Source organism: Gossypium hirsutum, chromosome D10 (genome assembly GCF_007990345.1).
Source record: "Gossypium hirsutum isolate 1008001.06 chromosome D10, Gossypium_hirsutum_v2.1, whole genome shotgun sequence".
Classification (NCBI taxonomy): Eukaryota; Viridiplantae; Streptophyta; class Magnoliopsida; order Malvales; family Malvaceae; genus Gossypium; species Gossypium hirsutum.
In genome coordinates this window covers 45,981,767-46,005,624 of record NC_053446.1, presented here as the reverse complement: position 1 = coordinate 46,005,624, position 23,858 = coordinate 45,981,767, and positions in this window count along the sequence as shown.

Here is a 23,858-nt window from a genome sequence, read left to right as displayed (position 1 = left end):
CAAATTTGTAAGTTTTTCAATGGAATTGGGAAGCTGCCCTTTCAATTGATTCTGATCAAGTTCTAAGACTCTCAAGGAAGAAAGCTCTCCAATGGAGATTGGAATGGGACCAGAGACAGAGTTTCCAGACAAATGTAGTTCCTTCAAACTTTTGAAGTTCCTAAGTTGATTGGTTAACTGACCAGACAGATGACACCCACTTAAATCCAATTTATCTAATTGATTAGAGACACATCTAGACAAAACTGCTAAAATGGTTGATACATCTTGATTCAAGTTAAGGTCTGAGAAAATGATTGACTTTAGGTTACAAAGATTTCCCATTGTTATTGGAATCGGTCCTTCAAGTTCATTATCTAAGAGGTCAAGGTTAATGGCAGAAGTCATGTTTCCTATGGCACTTGAAAGTTTAACTCGAAATTTGTTAGAGCCAAGATTGAGAAACTGGAGAGAATCAAGACTATACAACGACTCAGGTATCGACGAATTAAAAATGTTATTAGAAAGATCAAGGTGTTTAAGGGAAGTGTTGGTGTAAGAGGCAGCAGCAAGCTTGTTTTTGCTTTGCTTGGACAGCAAGTGTCGAACCTTGCTGAAGAAACTAGTGAAGAAGAAAGAAAGAAAAAAAAAGAATTTTGCAATGGAAAGCAGAAAAGAAATAGATAAATTTGAATGAAAATGAGCTGAATTTTCATTAACTACTTCACAAGGCATAATGCCAATACATATATGAGATAACAACAGTAAAACAAACAAGTTACCACCTAATAACATACCTAACACCACTAAATTGCCTAGTAACTTGGTAAACTTGTTTGAACACATAACCAACTACCTAAACTTGTCATTCAGCACCTAATTACATCAAAATGCAGCTACCAACTAAGTTCAAAACAAACTAAAATATAAAATGTTCATTTGAGTAACCAAATGAAACAATGTAGTTTCGATTTGCTGTTGAAGCACGTTCCCTGCATGGCCACCTTGCATGGCCACCTTGGCTGCTGCATGGGGGCTGACTCCAACACTCCTCCTCAGCTTCTATGCAGCAGACTCTTAGTTGCTTCCTTAGGTTTAGAAATCTCGATGTACCAAGTGATTTTGTGAAGATATCGGCAATTTGATTTTCTGAGCTGTAATGAATCAGCTCGATCTTTCGAGCTTGTTCCATTTCTCTTATCACATGCAGTTTAATGTTGAAATGTTTCGTCCTGCCATGGAAGACAGGATTTTTAGCAATAGCAACTGCTGACTTGTTGTCACAATGTATCACAGTTGCTTCATTCTGCTGTAGGTTCAAATCGCTCAAAATTTTTTTCAGCCACATAGCTTGATTAACAGCATTGGCAGTTGCTACATACTCAGCTTCAGCTGTCGACTGATCCAACATTGTTTGTTTTCTTGAGCTCTAACAAATCATAGCTGAGCCAAGTGTAAAAGAATAACCAGAGGTGCTCTTCATGTCATTTTTTGAACCAGCCCAATCGCTGTCAGTGTAGCCAATTAGTTTCAATTCTTCAGCCCTACTGAAATGTATTCCATGGCTCAAGGTGCCTTTGATACATCTCAGCACCCGTTTTCCAGCTTTGTAATGCTGTTGGTTGCAGCAATGCATGAATCTTGATAGCATGCTCACAGCAAACAGAATATCAGGTATTGTTGCTGTCAGATACAACAAACAACCAACAAGGCTTCTGTAATCAGTTTCACAGATAGATTCATGGTCTTCTTGGCTCGATGGCTTCATGCCAACAACCATAGGTATGCTGGTTGGTTTACAATTCTCCATTGAGAATTTGGCTAGAACTTTCAAAGGTAAATGATTTTTGTCTCAAGAAGATTCCTCCTTCTGCTTGATTTACTTCCATTCCTAGGAAATATGTCATAATCCCAGGTCTGACATCTCAAACATTTCCTTCATTTTTGTTTTGAAATCAGCTAACATGAACTTGTCTCCTCTAGTCACTAGAAGATCATCAACATAGAGTGAGACAATGAGCTGTGTTTCAGCTCGATTTCTTTTAACATAGAGTGTTGGCTCACTAGCACTCCTTTCAAATCCCAAACTGACCAGGTATGAGTCAATCCGAGCATACCAGGCTTGAGGGGCCTGTTTTAGGCCATACAAGGCCTTTCTTAGCCTATACACCAAATGTTCCTTACCAGGCATTATGAATCCTGGAGGTTGCTCGATGTATATCTACTCTTTCAAGAATCCATTGAGGAATGCAGACTTGACATCCATTTGGTGGATTGTCCACTGGTTCTGAGCAGCTACAGCAACCAGCAATCTGATTATATCGAGTCTGGCTATTGGAGCAAATGTTTCCATATAGTCCAGACCATATCTCTGACTGAAACCCTTCACAACTAGCCTGGCTTTCAGCTTGTTTAAACTTCCATCTGCATTATGCTTCATTCGATAGACCCATTTTACACCAATGGTCTTTCTGTTAGTTGGCTTTTCAACCAACTCTCATGTTTGGTTCTTCTCAATCATGTTGATTTCATCAACCATAGCCTGTTTCCAACCCTCATTTGCCTCAGCCTCTTCAAAACAAGTAGGTTCAGCCATAGCAACCTGTGCCCTTTCATAAATCTCATATAGGGGCCTTGTGGCTCTCACAGGCATATCATCAACATCCATCTCAGGACCAAGCTGCTCGAGTTCAGCTCGATCAGGCACCAGGTCTTCTAAAGCAGCTTCTAGTTCACTCTTTTCCCAATTCCAGCAAGCTTTTTCATAAAAAATGACATCTCTGCTCACCTGGACTTTGCTTGTCAATGGATCCAGAACCCTGTAGCCCTTCTTGACTGAGCTATAACCTACTAGGACACCTGGTTGAGCCCTTTCAGATAGCTTATCCCTCTTTGCTGCTGGTATTTGTGCATAGCACAGACAACCAAACACCTTCAGATGTGCCAAGGAAGGCTTGAATCCAAACCAAGCCTCGAAAGGTGTCTTGGATGCAAGAGCTTTGGTAGGAAGCCTATTCTGAAGGTAGACAGCAGTGTTTACTGCCTCAGCCTACATGGTCTTGGGTAGTTTCTTCTTAAACAGGAGACATCTGGCCATATCTATCAGACTTCTGTTCTTTCTTTCAGCTACCCCATTTTGCTGAGGTGTGTAGACATTTGTAAGCTGGTGTTTGATGTCAGCATCATTGCAAATAGCTTGAAACTGAGCTGAAGTGTACTTAGTGCCATTGTCTGACCTTATCGAATTCAGCTTGCAACCTGTTTCTGTCTCAACAGCTATTTTAAACTTCACAAACACTTGAGCTACCTCAAACTTGTGTTTCAGAAAGAAAATCCAGCAAAACCTTGTAAAATCATCAATGAAGAGAATGAAATACCTGTTTTTGCTGAGTGATTCAGTTCTCATAGGTCCACATACATCAGAGTGCACCAGCTGCAGTCTTTCAGTGGCTCTCCATGCTGAGTTTGTAGGAAATGGCAGTCTTACCTGTTTTCCCATTTGGCATACTTCACACACATCATCATGCTCCATTGAGCTGGTGAAGTTCTTTACCAAGCCTTTTTTGGCCATTCGAGCCATTGATCTGAAGTTGGCATGCCCGAGCCTTTGATGCCAAAGCTTAGAATCATCAACAGAGGCTGTGTATGCTAACTTTGAGTCATTTGGCCAATGAACCTCAAAGTATTTGTCAGTCATTGTGACTGTCATAAGGCTTGATCCACTTGGATCAGCAATGTGGCACTGTTTTTCCTTGAACACAATAAAGCAGCCTTTCTCGAGCAATTGAGCTATGCTGAAAAGGTTCCTATCAATCTCAGGCACCAATAGCACATTTGGAATGATCTTGTTGCCTGTAGGAGTACATATCAGCACCTCTCCTCTTCCTTCAGCCCTTATGAACTGACCATTTCCAACCTTGACCTTGGTTTTGCAACTTCTATCCAAGGTTTTAAACAAGGAGGCATCTGGTGACATGTGGTTAGTGCAGCCACTGTCCAATAACCAGCCTTTTGAACATTTCTTCTCAGCAGCTAAGCAAGAAACAACAAAGACCTGCTCTTCTTGGTCACTACTGTCCTCAGCTACTCAAGCTTCAACCTTTGGTTATTGAAATTGACTCTGCCTCAGCTTGGTTTTGTTTTTGCAAACCATTTCAACATGGCCTTTCTTCTTGTAGTGTTGACATACTGCATCTGGCCTGAACCAGCATCTGTCTTCTGGATGACCTGGCCTCTTGCAATGTCTGCAGGGCTGGTCATTGCTCCTTGCAGCATCAGGCTTAGGCCTGCTTTTCCAAGGCTTTTTGCCTCTTTGAGCATTGATGCTCGAGGCTTCTCTGGCTTTGGCATGAAATGCACCTTCCTGGTGATCTTCAGCTCTGCTAGCTCTTCTTTGTTCCTGAGCATAAAAAGTGTTAATTAGCTCGGTCAAAGAGATGCTAGCTAGGTCTCTTGAGTCCTCTAGGGAGGATATCTTGGCCTCATATCTCTCAGGCAAAGTGGAGAGGACTTTCTCCACTATTCTTGCCTCATCAAAGTGCTCACCAAGGAGCCTTATACTGTTAACCACTGCCATGATTCTATCTGCATACTGCTTTACTGTTTCTTCTTCATTCATCTTCAGATTGTCGAAATCCCTTCTCAAATTCAACAGCTGTTGTTGCCTTGTCCTCTCAGTGCCTTGAAACTCATCCTTAAGTTTGTCCCAGGCCTATTTTGGAGTCTCACAGGCCATAATTCTGGTAAAGATGACATCTGACACACAGTTCTGAATGCAGGACATGGCTTTCTGCTTTTGGTCCTCTCATCAGCATGTTGCCTGATCTAAGCTACTGCGGGATTGGCCCTCAGTGGTGCTGGCTCAGCATATGTGTTGACAACTTCCCACAGATCAAAGGCCTGCAGGTAAGTCTTCATCTTTACCAGCCATATGTGAAAGCCTTCTCCATTAAAGACTGGTGGGGCTGCTGGTGAAAATCCTGAAGAAGCCATCAGGTTCCTTGGTTTGAAGCAACAGGTCCACTAAGACAAGGGCTCTAGATACCAATTGTTGGTGCAAGAGGCAGCAGCAAGCTTATTTTTGCTTTGCTTGGACAGCAAGTGTCGAGCCTTGCTGAAGAAACTATCGAAGAAGAAAGAAAGAAAAAAAAGAATTTTGCAATGGAAAGCAGAAAAGAAATAGATAAATTTGAATGAAAATGAGCTAAATTTTCATTAACTACTTCACAAGGCATAATGCCAATAAATATATGAGATAACAACAGCAAAACAAACAAGTTACCACCTAATAACATACCTAACACCACTAAACTGCCTAGTAACTTGGTAAACTTGTTTGAACACATAACCAACTACCTAAACTTGTCATTTAGCACCTAATTACATCAAAATGCAGCTACCAACTAAGTTCAAAACAAACTAAAATACAAAATTTTCATTTGAGTAACCAAATGAAACAATGCAGTTTCGGTTTGCTGTTGAAGCACGTTCCCTGCATGGCCACCTTGCATGGCCACATTGGCTGCTGCATGGGGGCTGACTTCAACAGGAAGTCATATTTACAAGGCCATGAAATATGGATCCTCCCAAACTTTCTCAATATCATTTGCAGAAAGGTCAACAATTGCAAGAGATGATAGTTTAAGATGTATAGGTGGAGGAACTTGTGGAAGCTGACAACATGACAAATATAAATTTTTCAAGAAAGGAAGTGCGTTCAGTACTTGCAACCAATTGGAAGCCTGTGCAAGCTCGACATCACTCAAATCAAGGTGTTTTATCAAGGAAAGACCAGACAACCATTGGAGATCGGTAACATAGAGATTATCTTCAATATCTGCTCTAAGATTAAGGTACTCCAAACTCGAGAGATTTCTAAGTTGATTAGGGACCAAGCTTGCGAATCCAGCTTTGGAGAGGTTAAGGTGTCTCAAACTCTCAATAGAACCTATGAAGTCGGGGATGGGGATACCTCCAAACCCATTCTGGCTTAAATTCAAATAACTCAAATGTGTCAACTTAAGCAAAGAAGGGTTTATCTTACCTCTTAGCTTAGACCTCTCTGTGGCTTCATTTTTAGCATCACTGCCATAATCATCCAAAAGAGGTCGAGAATTTGCAAGATGGAGCTCAAGCACATGGGACGTCACATTGTCACAGACAACCCCATCCCACTGACAGCAATCTCCATGACCATGATGAAGAGACCAAGAGCTCAATCGGTTTGCACCATCTGTGACATCATGTTTGAACATGAGAAGGGCTTGCCTCTCACTTTCAATGCAACCTTCATTAATGTTAACGGTTGCTAGACTGAGAAACAAAAGCACTAAAAGAACACTCATTGATATTTCAGTTGTCAGAATATTTATTAAGAATTGAAATCAACTATGAAGGCAATGTTGTTAAAGTTGCCATTAATATAATATTGTCTGACAGTAATGTTTTAATTTTCCTAACCCTTAAACACTCTAGTCAACTAATTTTAATTTCCACAGTAAAGCTTGACAGCTTAAATAGAAGGTGACAGATGAAATTAATCTATTGCTTCGGAAATTACAATTGACAATATTCCAAAAATGTCAGTTTTAACACTATGGTTTCAAAAGCTACAACAAAATAGTATGGTTTAATATTTTCATTAATATGGCTTCATTCTCATATGTAGTTGTGGCCTTTTTATGGTTTACGGGTCAGACACGCCCAAGCTTTAGACTTGATCAACCAGTAATGACGACTCTAGTTTTAAACATCATACTAAGTGGGGGGCTGCTGTTCAGTATGTCCCTATCAGAAAAACTCAGATTTTATTCGCTCTTCATTTCCACTGAACAATCCCGAAAAACATTAAAATTCACAAATGTCGACACCGATAATTTTTTTAATAAAATATTAGCTTTTAGTTTATTAATATTTTGAAAAATATATAAATTTATAAACTTTTATAAAACATACACAAGTAGAAATATATTAAAAAACTTATAATATTTTGAAATATATATAAAAATTTGAAAAATTATAAATATATAAATGTATAAAAGAACTAAAATTTTATAAACTTATAAAAATATATAAAAGAACTAAAGAAACCCATCTAAAATGAATCTAGACAACTATCTATCTAAGTTAATTTTTTATGTTAAAATTTTTTTATATTTTTTATTAATTTATATATACTAAATTTTTATATACTTTTTTAATTTTAAAATGATAATACAAATAACCTAATATTTTATAATAAAAAAATTAAAGTATATAGACTTGTTAAAAAATATATCTAGAATGAATTTGGATAAATCAATGTCCAGATAAAAATGTATTTGGACAATTTTTTGTCCAATTTCATTTTTGTTGTGAAAAAATTTATATCTTTTTATTAATTTAAAGATTTTTTTAATTATATTTCTCACGTGGCATATAGAGAGGCTACTATGTGGCATCATCGGATTGACAATTAGTGTCATGTCAACACAAACTAATGGTGTCAGTGTAAAAGCATCAATGATAGAATACAAATTCAAGTACTAATTAGGTCAAAAAGTGTTGCATTTGTTTGGTTGAAATTTCACTGTCGAATCAGTTATTTCATACGGGCTCTATTATGTGTGAATGTTGCATACCCATTCAGAGGATTCCGCTCTAAATTGCCTATTCAATGCCTCTCGTAATAGCTCTTTTTTTTAACACGAAAATCTCCTCCTACCTTCGCTCCTCATTTTGGTAACAATTGTAAGTGATCTTATTGGGTTTTGTATAAAACGCATCAGAAGACTCTCTGTTTTTGGATTTTGCATGTGGCAGATTTGTTTGTGGTGGAAAATGTGGAGAAACCAATGTCGGAGGTGGATCTTTCCAAAAAAATGCGCACGTCTCCTACCATGCATCTCAGCAATTGTAGGAACAAAGAGGCTCCGATCAACAATGACGTGAACGTCGAGAAGGGCAAGACTTCTTCAGCTGCTTTCATCGTGGCAGTACCTATAGTTGATAGTTTGTTCTTGTTTTAAGCTATTTATGATTGGCATATATATTGTTATTTGAGTTTAATTTCAGTTAATTTGTATTTGCATTTGAGTTTTAGATGTGTTCTTTCACTTCTTCTTGATTCTTGAATTTACAAGTGTCGTTTGAGTGATTTTGATTCTTGATTCTTGAAGCATTCTTTTTGGTATTGAGTTAGTGCCGAGGACAACTCCGACTTCAATAGTTCCGTACAAAATGGCACCGGCCGAATTAAAATAATTAAAAGCTCAGTTGCAAGAATTGACAGATAGAGGCTTTGCACGACCGAGTTTTTCTCCCTGGGGTGCACTGGTTTTGTTTGTGAAAAAGAACGATAGAACCATGAGAATGTGCACTGACTACCGACAGCTCAATAAGGTGAATATAAAGAATAAGTATCCTTTACCACGAATTGACGATTTGTTCGATCAGTTGAAAGGGGCTACAGTGTTTTCAAAGATTGATTTGAGATCGGTTATTATCAATTATGGGTAAAAGACTCCGATGTGCCGAAAACTACTTTTTAAACGAGGTACGGACACAATGAGTTTCTGGTTATGCCTTTCGGACTAACAAATGCACATGCTGCTTTTATAGATCTAATGAATCGAATCTTCAAATAGTATTTGGATCGATTTGTGGTTGTGTTCATAGATGATATCCTGATTTATTCCCGTGATGAATCTGAGTATGCCGAACATCTAATATTAGTACTACAGACTTTGCGTGATAAGCAGTTATATGCGAAGTTCAGTAAATGTGAGTTTTGGTTACGAGAAGTCAGTTTTCTAGGACATGTTGTATCACCATCGGGTATTCGGGTTGATCCTAGCAAGATTTTGGCAATATTAAATTGGAAGCCTCCGAGAAATGTTTCTGAAGTCTGAAGTTTTCTGGGACTTGCCGGTTATTACAAACGGTCTGTAAAAGGTTTTTCTATGATTGCAACCCCAATGATGAGACTACTTCAGAAAGATGTTAAGTTCAAGTGGCTAGAAAAGTTTTGATCAGTTAAAATCTTTGTTAAAAGAAGCTCCATTGCTAGTTCAGCCAGAGTCGGGTAAGGAATTTGTAATATATAGTGATGCGTCTTTGAATGGTTTGGGTTGTGTTTTAATGCAGGAAGGCAAAGTCATAGCTTATGCCTTGAGAAAGTTAAAGTCAAAAGAAAAGAACTATCCAACACACGATCTGAAATTGGCAGCTATTGCATTTGCATTGAAGATTTGGCGCCACTAGCTTAAAATATTTGATGACTCAGAAAGATTTGAATGTACGACAGCGAAGATGGTTACAGTTGCTAAAAAATTACGAGCTAGTGATTGACTACCATCTGGGGAAAGCCAATGTTGTTGTTGATGCTTTGAGTCAAAAATCTCTGTTTGCCCTACGTACGATGAATACTCAGTTGACCCTATCCGATGACGGTTCAATTGTAGCTGAGTTGAAAGCGAAACCATTATTTATACAGTAGATTTGCGAAGCTCGAAATGTTGATAATGAATTGTTAGCCAAACAAACTTAATGTGATGTGAATACGGATTTATAGTTTCAAATTGATGTTGAGGATTGTTTGAGGTTCAGAGACCGAATTTATGCCCGAGAAATGCAGAGTTAATTCAGATGATTTTAAATGAAGCTTACAGTAGTCGGTTATCTGTTCACCCAGGAAGTATAAAAATGTACAACGATCTGAAACGGCTTTATTGGTGGCCTGGTATGAAATGGAATATCTCAGAATTTGTTTCGAAATGTCTAATCTGTTAGCAAGTTAAAGCTGTACCATCTGGGTTACTACAGTCGATTATGATTCTTAAATGGAAATAAGACAGAATCACGATGGATTTTGTATCGAGTTTGCCTTTGTCACCAAGTAGGAAAGATGCAATCTAGGTTGTTGTTGACAGATTGACTTAATCGGCTCATTTCATTCCAGTACGCACAGATTATTCGCTTGATAAGCTTGCTGAATTGTACATTTCTCAGGTTGTGAAATTGCACGGTGTACCTATCTCTATTGTTTCGGATAGAGATTCGAGATTCACATAACGATTTTGGAAGAAACTGCAAGATGCATTAAGTACGAAACTACACTTTAGTAATGTTTTTCACCCACAGACGGATGGTCAATCCGATGGGATTATTCGGATACTCAAGGATATGTTGAGATGTTGCATTCAAGAGTTTGAAGGTACGTGGGAACGATATTTGCCTTTGATTGAATTTACGTATATAATAGTTTTCAGTCGAGTATAAAAATGGCACCTTAAGAAGCTTTGTACGATCGCAAATACCGAACACCTTTGTATTGGACCGAGCTCAGCAAGAATAAGACTCACGGGATTGATTTGATTAAAGAGACCGAATAGAAAGTAAAAGTGATTCGTGATAGTCTGAAAGCAGCATCAGATCGTCAGAAATCGTATGCAGACTTGAAACGGAAAGATATTGAGTTTCAGATCGGGGATAAAGTGTTTTTGAAAGTATCTCCGTGGAAGAAAATACTCCGATTTGGTTGTAAAGGCAAATTGAGTTCGAGATTCATTGGGCTGTATGAGATTATTGAGCATATCGGGCCGGTTGCTTACAAATTGTTGTTGCCACCTGAGTTAGAAAATACTCATAATGTATTTCACGTATCAATGCTTCGACGATATTGATCTGATCCCTCGATTGTAATTTCTTTGTCAGAGATAGAAATTCAGTCTGATATGACTTATGAAGAAAAATCAATTCGTATCTTAGCTCACGAGATTAAAGAATTACGAAATAAGAAAATTATGTTAGTAAAAGTAATGTGGCATCGACACGGTGTTGAATAGGCTACGTGGGAGCCCGAAGATGCTATAAGACAACAATATCTAAATCTGTTCAACGGTAAGATTTTCGGGGACGAAAATTCCTAAGGGATGGAGAGTTGTAACAACCCGGTTTAGACCCTAGTCAAACAGTATTTTGAGACCACAAATCCGAGTCAAAAAATATTTTAATATTATTTTTGGTGTCTACAGCATGTTAATATATGTGAAAAAAATTCGTGTGAAAATTTTATCATTTGTGTGCTCGATTTTATAAAAGAACTTAATCGCGTAAAATGCAAAAGTGGCTAGCTATTTGTTAAAGTGCTATATTACTATGGCTTTCCTAATGTGGGGTCCTTATGTTGATATTATACCACTGAAATTAAGAGTGGACTTTTATGGACATGGTTAGCTAATTATTAAAGTGATTTCATTAAGGTTAATATGGTAAATGTATAATAAAATGTAATTAAATAAAATAAAACACAAAATGGCCATGAATTTGTTTATCTTTGGCTGAAACTTCAAAAGAAAAAAAGAAAGAAAAGAACAAGCTAGGTTCGGCACTTTGGAAGCTTGAATTAGGTATGTGTTTTGCTCGATTTTTGATAATTTTTACATTTTTGAGATTGTTGCTTTGAATACTAGCTAACCCATGCTTGAATTTTTGAATTGGTTGTGGATTTTGTGATTTGCCATTGATGATAGCTTGTGATTTTTGTTGTTTGATGATGAAAAATAAATATATGTTTTTAGATTGTCAAGTTTAATTAAGTGATTTTTAGTAAAAATGCCTATTTAGGATTAAATTGTAAGTTTCAAAAATTTAAGGGTCAAAATGCAAAATAAATGAAAGAAATGGGCTGCTAGGGGCCCTAGTGAAATTCGGCCAAGCTTGGGTGTGGTGAAATTTTGAATATTTTGTGTTTTGTGAAATAGGGACTAAATTGTGAGAAATGTGAAATGTTAGGGGTAAATTGCAATTTTCCCGTTTTTGTGTTTTTGGATGAATTTGAATAAATATATGACTAAACAAGTCAAATTTGTATTAATTTAGATCAAGAAAAGAAGAAATCGAATTTGGATCGGAGGAAATCAAAAGTTGTCGAATAGTCGTCCCGGTCCGTTCGTCTTCGTCCGAGGTAAGATTGTAAGTGAATAAAGGATGTTAAATTGTATGTATTTATTTTGTACATAGTCAAATTGAATTGTATGTATGTATAATTACATTGCCGAATTGAATTTAGCATGGAATGATTTGTTACGAGCTTGAATCGATCAAAATACGACGTCCGAAAGCCCCGTTCGAACCTTAGGAATAGTTAGAATACATATGTCATGACATAAGATTCCGATATGTGATTTCGTGTAAGACCACGTCTGGGACGTTGGCATCGATTTGAGATTTACGTGTAAGACCCTGTCTGGGACAGTGGTATCGATATTTGATTACATGTAAGACCTCGTCTGGATGAATTTGAATAAATATATGACTAAACAAGTCAAATTTGTATTAATTTAGATCAAGAAAAGAAGAAATCGAATTTGGATCGGAGGAAATCAAAAGTTGTCGAATAGTCGTCCCGGTCCGTTCGTCTTCGTCCGAGGTAAGATTGTAAGTGAATAAAGGATGTTAAATTGTATGTATTTATTTTGTACATAGTCAAATTGAATTGTATGTATGTATAATTACATTGCCGAATTGAATTTAGCATGGAATGATTTGTTACGAGCTTGAATCGATCAAAATACGACGTCCGAAAGCCCCGTTCGAACCTTAGGAATAGTTAGAATACATATGTCATGACATAAGATTTCGATATGTGATTTCGTGTAAGACCACGTCTGGGACATTGGCATCGATTTGAGATTTACGTGTAAGACCCTGTCTGGGACAGTGGTATCGATATTTGATTACATGTAAGACCTCGTCTAGGACGTTGGCATTGTACGAGCTTTTCAAGCTATCCGAGTATCCTTATTGATTCCAAATGGTTTAGCGGGCAATGTTGAGTTAAGATTGAATGTGAAATCGAGCTAAATAGTTCAGGTACGTGTGAAGTTAAGTGTTCATGAAAATAAGGTAAGTATAATATTTGAGATGATGATATAATTATTCATGTTAAAAGGGTGATTTATGTGTACATGAGATAGTTTATATTCGGCCAAGTTGAAATTATAATGCTAATGTTCAATTGTTGGTTTATTTACTTATGACTTACTAAGCTATCCAAGTTTACTGTGTTTGTACGTTCGTTGTTTTATAGATTTTGGAAGCTAGTTACGAGCTCGGGGATCGTCAAGGAAATCCGTCACACTATCGATCGTTTTTTGGGGTATTTTATAAGTTTGAACTTTGAACTTATGGAATGTATAGGCTAGATAATATGTTTGATCTTGAAGTATGTATATATTTAGCCATGCGAAAATGGCTTGAATATAATGCTAATGGTTATGTAAATTCGGTCATGGTTTAAGCTTATATGGAAAGTAATCTCATGGTATATATATGTTGTGGTACTTGGTCATATGTTTCGGCAATGAAGTAAATAATGGATGCTTGTTATGTAATATATATTAGTTAAGTAATATGCATGTCATATATGTGTGGTGTGCTTGATATATGCTTACGGTTTAAAGCAATGATATGTTTGGCTTTTGATTGTTCACTATGGTAAGCTTCACATTGGTGTGGTTTGCATTTGTTGATGTTATGATTTGGTTTATACGAAGTAAACATGGTTGATGGATATATATATTTCGGTTGTGGCTTAATATTAGCTTATTTGGAAGGTATGATTTGTAATATAAATTGGTTCAAGTTAGTAAGCTTAATACTGAGTATATATATTTGAGATGTTTTGTTATGTGATTTAGCAAAAAGGTTAATAAATAGCATAATGTATATTCGGATATGATGCTAGTTTATTTTAGAGGTGTGTTTTATAGCATATATATTATGTGATGGAATGGTATGATTCATGTGAATATATTTGATGATTGAAATTATGACTATTTGAGTAGTAATTTTATGATGTTTTAATGTGATGGTTATATGTGAAAAATATAGGTTAAGTAATGTTTTTGGTTGGCTAATAATTAGGTATGAAAGATGAAGGCAAATAATGAATATGTTATATGAATGTTTTGCTTGAATGATTTGGTATGAATTCAAATGATAAGTAATGGTTATGATTAGATATGTTTTAGTTAGTTTAGTTGGTTAGTTAAAAGTGTTAAATTGATGTTTATATTCGGCTAGTATTAAGTAAAATAGGTGTATATACCAAAGGCATGATCATTTGTGGTTGATTATTTAGATTAGACTTGTAACGGTTTAAATAAAATTAGCATGCGAAAAAGGGTGTACTATGGTTTGTATTTTGTGTCCATATAATGGTTCATATTGATAGGATAAAATACGCAATATATATGAAGCATTAAATTTATGTTCTGCCATAAGATAATAATATTAGAGTTTCAAATGTGTTTGGTCATTGTTTGGTGTGAAATAGTTTGTTTATTTTATAACATGCGCACGTGCAGTGTTAAGAAAATGATACATTTGATAATCGTCAAATGAAATAGATGTATATTTATATTAGCATAAATTCGATATATGTTTGAATGTTTTAATGTATTAAGCTATGTTATAATTTGATTATTTGAATGCCATTAATGAGATGTACATATGATTCGTATGATTGAGTTTATATCATCTTAAACCTGAATAGTAATGAATGACTCTCCTAAGCTGTGTATTGTTCGGTAATGCCTAGTAACCCTAATCTGGCTATGGATACGGGTTAGGGGTGTTACACAAGGGAAGGATTTCATTCTCTACATATATTATTGGCCAGAAACAAAATCCAAATCCTGAGACTTCTACACCTTCGTCCATGCTTTTATTACAGTCGGCGCTGGTAAGTTCAAACATTTCTTGAAGAAAAATATCTTCTGTAGCAGTTAGTCTTTGTTTAATTGATAGTTGACAAATAAAACACTCTCTCTTATATTATGTTTTCGATCATAATCTTCTTTGTATATTTAAGCATTTCGTGTTTGGTAAATTTTAAATTTATTAACTAGTGGCAGTTTTTCTGAGTTTTGACTTAAATCAAAATTCTAATAATATTTGTAATGAGTTTAGCATTTTTGTGAACTACAAAATCCTAATGTTCCTATTTGCACATTAAATTTTACAATTGGATTGAGTAAACACTGCAATTTCCAATTAAAGGATCAGACCATTAGTACAACTCTTTGCAAGATAAAACACACTAAGGTATCACTTCTATTTTACATTTAATATGTTTTTTTTCTTGGATTGTTACAAAATTAAGAATGCTTCTACAACGAGGAATTTGACACTTGACTCATGTGATCCTGGATTCTATCTCTCTCTGGATGCTTTAGCTCTTTGGATTTAGGGTTTTGCTTGATTTCTTCCTCTTTTTTCAATGTTTTGTTTGGGAAGCCATTGTTTTTATATTCTTTTTTTTAGATAAACTCCTTAATATATAATTGCAGTATGAGTACTCATTATTTGTCAACATGATCTGCAAGAAGGAAGTGGAGTAGCCATTTTAGAAAGTAATGGGAGCAAGGGGTCAGTGCAAATAAATGGGATAATGGTGAAGAAAAACATCAGTTGTGTGTAGAACTCAGGTGATGAGATGGTTTTTGGTTTGCTGGGGAATCATGCTTATGCATCCTTTTCTTGGGTTTGAATGCTATTATAGTGCTTTAAGTTACTCAGTTACTATAGTGGTGACGTTATTTGCTTCTATGCTTGTTTTGTTATAAGTTCACTTTATCTAGATATTTCAGCAGCTCATGATTGAGGTTGCTGTTAAAGGTTTAGAGAGCTTAGGAGATTTGTCAGTGGTTACTAGGGCTACTATTTTGGCATCACTTTCAAGCTTGAGACCAGATTTATCCCACTAGAAATCTCCTTCTCAAGGCAGCAGTAAGATCTAGTACACCCCAGAAGTGCCTACTCAATCTATTGTTCATGATGCCACAGATGTTGATCTTAACAGCTTGGAAGGAAATTCAACTGCTAACATAGGGATTGATAAAGCTTTAGAGGTTGGAGCAATCACCAAAAATCTTCCTCTTAGCTTCAAATGTTTTGGCAACCATTTCTTAGCTTTATGTTGTTAAATTCTTTTCTTTTCTTGAATTCGAGTGAAGGGTTTTGAAAAACAATTTTAGATGTAGGTTATTTTGCAACTCACCTTTTCGAATATGTACAGGGCTATCAAGAAAGCCTACCAGTTCTGCTCATAAACATAACCCTGTCTTTCTATTTATGACTTCTTGGTTGCCTGTGCTTTCTGTTATAGCAGAAGAAAGGTAATTTGGAAATAAAATTTGTTTATTTTTGGACTGGACTGAAGTCGCGATAGCACATATTTCTTACCGATACTGATCTAGTTATTTTATGAAAGCTTATTTTCAGTGGAAAGTCCTTTTTCTAGTCACGAAGGAAATCGGGTTTAAGATTTCTATATTAGGATGGAGTCACTTTAATATCAAATATGTTAAATATAATTTAATATAAAAAATAAAAATATATTTAATGTAATTTAATATAAAATATTGTTTCCAAATTTTAGAAAATATAAAATAAAATATTTTAATATAATTTATTATAAAATATTTTATATTTAAATATTATCAGTGTGACAGAAAATATTATTCTTTAATATTAAATTGATGTGGAAAATACATTAAAATGTTAAAGGTATATTTTTCATTTGAGTATTTTTTTTTCTGTTACATATCTATTCCTCTCAACCAAAGGCATGAATACTATTACAATCCTCATTCATTTCATCCAACCATTATGCTTATTCAATTCCAGAATGGTTATTCCATTATAGCCATATTCCATTCCAATGAACCAAACGTGCCATTTATGCCCAACATACATTATTGGATACTAAGAATTATACTTTTATCCTTTTTTCCTTGAAATTGATAAATTTGCAATTTAGTTCGTATGTTATTAAATCTCTCCAGTTTGGTCCCAAACGAAATTCTCATCTTACCAATACATGATTTAGCTTATCCTTATTCCTATTAATCATTATTAACTCACTTTTCATATTTTTGTCAAAATTTCACTTTAGCCCTCAAACTTTTGAAATTTTATGATTTGGTCTTTTCATCACATTCTCATCTCTAAGATTCTTTCCATCAATTTCCATCTCAAAAATTAGCTTTTCTTTCATAAGAATCTTTTATCTAACTCGTTTTCCAACTTATTCACCAATTCATTATATATGTTGTCGGGATAGTGTCACATGTCTAATCAAAAAATTTGGGATATAATATTATACTCTATTTAAACTATTAAATTTTTCAAATTTTGACTTTCAGTCATTCTCTAACATCTTATTTTTTAAAATTTATCATAAATAAAAACTTTAAAAATATATTATTATAAAATTTTCAATAAAATAGTTTTTAAATATATTTGTGATAAAATTTAATTATTTAGAATATTTAAAATAATTGAAGTTAAAATTTTAAAAAAATTACTCCTAAAAGGTCGACCTAGACGTTTTTATTGAGAAAGAGTATTTTTTTTTCTTTTTGCATTTTGTAGAGCATATTGACACAAACTTTTGATTCAATGTCAATATTAAATTAGGTTATATGTTATTTAAAAGGGTCAAATTTTGTACTATTTATAAGTTGTGAATTTAATTATTGTACGCTAATTTGATTAATTTTAGTCTTTGTACCTTTCAAATTAGTCAATTTTAGTTTTGAATAAACGGAACAGTTAAATCCATTAGATCAAATTCTACTATTGGTCTCATAAGTTGTAGATTTAGTCCATGTTCTTTAATTTGATCATTTTTAATCCCTATGCTTTCCGAGTATCCAATCCTAACTCAAACGGTAACTATTAAATTCATTAACTATAGTATAGTGGGATTTTTGGGTGTATTATGTGGAAATAACAAAATGATATGGCATTACACATGTAATAACTAATAATATGTTTGTCGCGTGAAAATTTTTAGAAATAGCATAATTTAACTTAACGAATTTGACAATTACTAATTGGTTAGAATTGAAATTTTAAATTCTAAAAAGTAAAGACCTAAAAATATCAAATTAAATTATAAGAATTAACCATTCACCAATCTAACCAACATATCAGCTGTAGAATTTTCCTCACGAAGATTATGTTGCAGCAGCACATTCCACTATCGATTAAGTAAAGATTAAATTCTACGAACTAAAGCCATTCCATGCCCTATACTCGACTCCTAAATGACTAATAACAAATTTTAATTTAGAATAAGTAGTCATTTTTTTTGGTAATAAAATGAGAGTCAATTACAATCAAACAGAGAAAACATTAGAAGTGTATAGTATGGAATGATTATCTAATTGGATCTAATCAGCAACTTTAGTAGGGAAAAATGAAAAACACGAGGCCCTAGTGGAATTTCTTTCATTAGACCAGCCAGAATGTTGGGAACAAAATTTGATTCTCTTGGAATCTGCTTAACAACCACTTGTAATCACGTTTGCACAATTCTTGGATTCGTAATATCAAATCTCTATTCGCTTGTCCTTTAAAGCCCCCATGAATCCCTTTAATAGCCTAAGCACAATCAGTCTCAAGAATAACCTCCTTCCACTTGAAATCTCATGCAAGATGAAGGTCATCATAGATAGCCCAAAGTTCAACTTGTTCAACAATACATCTTCCAATTTTTCTTCCAATCCCCCATAGCCACCTACCGTACTAATCCAGTGCAACTACTGTCAAAAATGCAAGGCCTGAAGAAGAATTGCGAGCACCATCAACATTTATTTTGAAAGAACCAATAAGTGGTAGATCCACTAGGCTTACTAGACCTCGACTTAATATAATCCACCCAACACCATGAGGACTGTGTAATATTGGCAGAAACGTCATGGATCCCTTGGAAAATCATAAGATTCCTTTGTTTTCAAAGCTTCCAGCAGATAATACCAAAGAAAGATATTCTAAGCTAAAAACATTCCTTAAGTTTGCCAACACCCAATCCTACAAGAAGTAAGAAAAAATTGAGTTAAAAAACAACAGGGAATAATATGTTTCCAAACCTCTCATGCTTGATAGCAGTCTCTTAAAACGGGAATACAAGATTCCTCGACTGTAATATCCCAAATTTAGCTCCATAAAATTTAGAAATATACAAAACATAGGGAATTGAGCCAATGGTTAGTTATTTAATGTGAAAGCATGAAAGTTAGTTGGAGGTCCCAAGTTCAAGTCTCAACTCTTACAAAATAAATTAATTTTTGCAAATTCCTTTGTTTTTTTTATGTATTGCCATCCAAGCCTAGTAAACCTAGGTATAAATACATTTTTTTATCAAAATACTCAGCCTTTGAATCCCTTTTTCTTCTACCTTAGCAGTCCCTAACCCCCTCTCCCTCTCTTTATCTTTACTTTTTTTATTTTCCCTTTTTTTCCTCCATTGTTGTCGTTGCCTACACCTCCCCTTTTACCATCTTCTTCTTCTTCTTTTTGAATAAAAATTGTGCACCATATCCTTTAATATATTTCTGAAATTTTTCCTCAATTAAATCAGCCCCAAATCAGAAATTTTGAACTCCAAGATTGATCCCAAACATCGCCTAGAAAGTGCCATTGTTGTTTCTCTCAACTAGCTTGTGTAAGTTCTCTTTTCTCTTCAATTTATTAATTAATATTGTCCATTAAAAACCTAAATTTCTAGATATGTAATTTAGGGGATTTTAAATGTTTTTAAAGGTATTTTTCTATATTTTAATGACGTCTCAAACCATTCTAAAATTCAGCCCCAATTTCGAACACCATGGGTGGTGGTACGTGCGCATATGTGTAGAATAAGGGGCTGTTTTGTTTCTTGAATCTTGCCCAATAAATTCTAGCCTTAATCTGAGTTCTTGAACCCTCCTAATCAGCTATTAAACCCATGTCAATTATGGAAAAACGTTCTTGATCGTTTGGGCATTCGAAACTCACAAATCGGGAAGCGTAAGTGCAATTAAGCGTAAAATTAATTGTTGTTTCAACATAGTCGTTGGGTAAATGTTATGGATTGATTAAATAAAAGAATTTAATAATTATTAGCTACTTATTTTCCAGTATATTATGGAATTAGGTGCTGAACCAAATGCCCCGAATCAACCGTAAAGTCGAAGAACAATCGTACTTACGGTTCACATCGATACAAGGTAAGGAATCGAACTAGTTGAATTTATAAAATAGTTATTAATTAGAAAATTGGTTTGAACCCATAAGTGAGTAATTGGGATTTGGTTAAGTGGTAAATTGATTGAATTTATACTGAATTTTGGTTTAGGATCGTATAAAGGTTTATTAAGAAAAATTGGAAGATTCATTAAGGTGCTGCGAGAAAGCGAAAAATAAGGTGTAGGTCCTAAACTTGTAAAATTTGTTTGATATTGATAAATGTCATGTTACATTTGATAAATTACCTTGCTGGTTTGGCATAGTAGCCAAAATATTACTTTTACGAATGGCCGAACCAGGTATGTTTCAAGACTTAAAAGATTGATGTGTTGGCAAAATTACTAGTTTTACTGTATGAATTGTAATTGAGATTGTTATGCATAATTATATTATGGAAAAATTACTAGTTTTACTGAGTTCTGGCATTTGTTGTGTCAGCTTGTGTGAGTGGCATCATGTAGCTACATTCCAACCATCAGCTTCTGTAAGCAGACCCATTTATGGCTTGAGTGAGCAATGATGTAAAGGAAAATGAAATGAATGGTTTCGACCATATGTTTAGCACACTTTGTGTGAGCTTCCTGTGTATCCGATATTATTCTAAGTGGTTCAACGGGCATGTAAAGGGAAGGAACGGCAAGTGTTCCAATAGACTATATTATGAACTTATGGAAAGGTATGAAATGTTAGAAATCAATGTATGTATATTCAAGATTATGGAAAGTATGAGTTCAATTGTGCTATATTCATGTATTATACCTTACCATGTGGTGATTTTGTTAAGTTATATATTAAAGCACTAACTTGTGTTGTTGATGATGCTTAGGCTTGTGCCAAGCTTATGTTGGATTGATTCATGTTTAATTTTTAAGGTTTTGCATTGAAATGGTAAGTTATGTTCATGATTTAAGAACTTAATAAGCATTACATAGTTTTATTTCCTATGTTTTATAGATTATCAGAAGCTCGATCGATTTGAAAGCTCGTCAGAGACCTATCACACTATTCAGCGATTATATTAGTAGATTTTGATGTTTTGGTCAAGGTTATAATGGCATGTATAGGTGAATTTATGTTTAATGGTCAGTTGATGTTTATGGCATGTATAAGTTGTTTTAAATTTGTGGTACTTTTGGTACATAGTGGATTGTTGTTATTATGGCTAAGTTGATACATGTTTTGAATGATCAATTTGATATGTGATGGTGTAGCTTCAATGTGGTAAATTATGGTATAATTTTCTATAGAATTGAGCTAGATATGTATGGCTGAGTTATGGCCAAATATATATAAAATTAGGTATATGTGCTTGTTTGTGATTGAGGTGCCTATATGGCATATGGGTTGTATGGATTATTGGCATAAGGATTTGGTCATTTGTGTATGTTTTGGGCAGGTTTTAAGGTCTTGGTTATATGTGCAAAAGGGCTTGTATGTACATGTTTGAATGGGTGAAAGAAATAGCTTGATTTTGGCCAATTTCTTATCCATACAGACTAAGACACCGGCGTGTCTCAATTGTGTATGACACACAGCCATGCAACACGGCCATGTGTCTCATGTAGGTTTTAATGGTTGCAAGACAGGTAGTTACACGGCCTGGCACACGAGCGTGTGGCTTGGCCATGTAACCTAACTCAGAGAGTTACACAGGCACGGACACGGGCTGGGATACGACCGTGTGTCCCTATTTCAAATGTTACATGGCCAGAGACACGGGCGTGTGTCTCAACCGTGTGACTCCTGCAGTTTGACTTTTTCTAACTTTTTCCTCAATGTTTCAAATATTTTTGATTTAATCCTGAATCGTTTCTAAAGAGTTTCTAGGGCCTCAAGGGCTTGAATAAGGGATGATATGCATGAATATGAATTGATTATGCTATGTTTAATGAAAGGTTTAGAAATGTATGTTTTTATGTTACAATTTTACGGTAATGCTCCGTAACCCTATTCTGACGACGGATACAAGTTAGAGGTGTTACATTTATGGTATCTGAGCTACGGTTTAGTCGATTCTTGGACTGAACGTAGTGTGTATGAGTCTACAAATACATGCCAGTATATAACCTGTGATAGATTAATAACTCCGGACTCGATTTGAATTATGTTTTCATATAGATAATGTCATCCAACCGAGCTGATTCTGATGAGGCTGAAAGTAACGCGCAAGCCTCCGTTCACGGAGTAGCGTCAAGTGGTAGTAGGCCCATATCTGAGGGCCAGCGAGGAGAGGCTAAGGAAGCCTTATTCCAAATGATTAATGAGTGGTTTACCGAGTTCGCACGAACGAACCCGATGGCTCAACGAACTCTACCCCCACCTGTTCCCTAACTGGTCCCTGTAGTTCCTCAGGGTTTGGATCCAGTATGATTGAGTAAGCCTTCGGTCGATAAAATCGATAAATATGGGGCTGAAGAGTTTAGAGCTACGTCTGAAGATGACCCGGAGAGAGCCGAGTTCTGGTTAGAAAATACGATTAGAGTTTTCGATGAGTTATCTTGTACACCGGTAGAGTGTGTGAAATGTGTCGTTTCTTTATTAAAAGACTCAGCCTATCAGTAGTGGAACACATTGATTTTAGTTGTGCTAAGAGATCGAGTAAACTGGGAATTTTTTCAAATCGAATTTCGAAAGAAGTATGTGAGCCAGAGGTTCCTTGACAGGAAAGGCAAAGAGTTTCTCGAGCTTAAACAGGGATGGATGACAGTATTTGAGTATGAGAGGGAATTTGTTAGATTGAGCAAATATGCTCGAGAATGTGTACCGATCGAGATTGCTATGTGTAAACCGTTTGAAGACGAGTTAAATGAAGATATTAAATTGTTAGTAGGGATTCTAGAATTGAAAGAATTTGTTGTTCTAGTCGACCAAGCACACAAAGCTATAGAATTGAGCAAAGCTAAAAGAACAGCTGCTTATGAAGCTCGTAATTTAGGTAAGAGATCGGCGGGAAAATCATATCAATCGTTGTTAAAGAAATCAAAAGAATATCATAATCATACGTCAGCTTCAGTGGATTACTCTGGTAGAGATAGAGGAAAACAATATGTAGCTTCAAAACCTCAAGCTACGTCTGTAGCGAACGTAGGCAGTGTGAAGAGTAACAAACTTGAATGTCAACAATAAGAACATTGACACGTTGGTGAGTGCAAGATAAAAGACGAGGCATGTTTTAAATGTGGTTCGTATGAACATTTTATCAGAGATTGCCCGAAGAGGTCTGAAAAGGAAAAGACTCAGACTATTCGACTGAGCCTCGTTTGAACCTTAAGAATATATAGGATACAAATGACATGTCATTAGGGTTACCATGTTTCGGGTGCTGATCCTGAATGTCCTACCGATGGTTGAGTTCTGGCATTTGTTGTGGATACTCGTCAGCTTGTGTGAGCGGCATCGTGTAGCTACATTCCAACTGTCAACTTCTGTAAGCAGACCCATTTATGACTTGAGTGAGCAATGGTATAAAGGAAAAGGAAATGAATGGTTTCGACCATATGTTTAGCACACTTTGTGTGAGCTTCCTGTGTATTCGATATTATTCTAAGTGGTTCAACGGGCATGTAAAGGGAAGGAACAACAAGTGTTCCAATCGACTATATTATGAACTTATGGAAAGGTATGAAATGTTAGAAATCAATGCATGTATATTCAAGATTATGGAAAGTATGAGTTCAATTGTGCTATATTCATGTATTATACCTTCCCATGTGGTGATTTTATTAAGTTATATGTTAAAGCACTAACTTGTGTTGTTGATGATGCGTAGGCTTGTGCCAAGCTTATGTTGGATTGATTCATGTTTAATTTTTAAGGTTTTG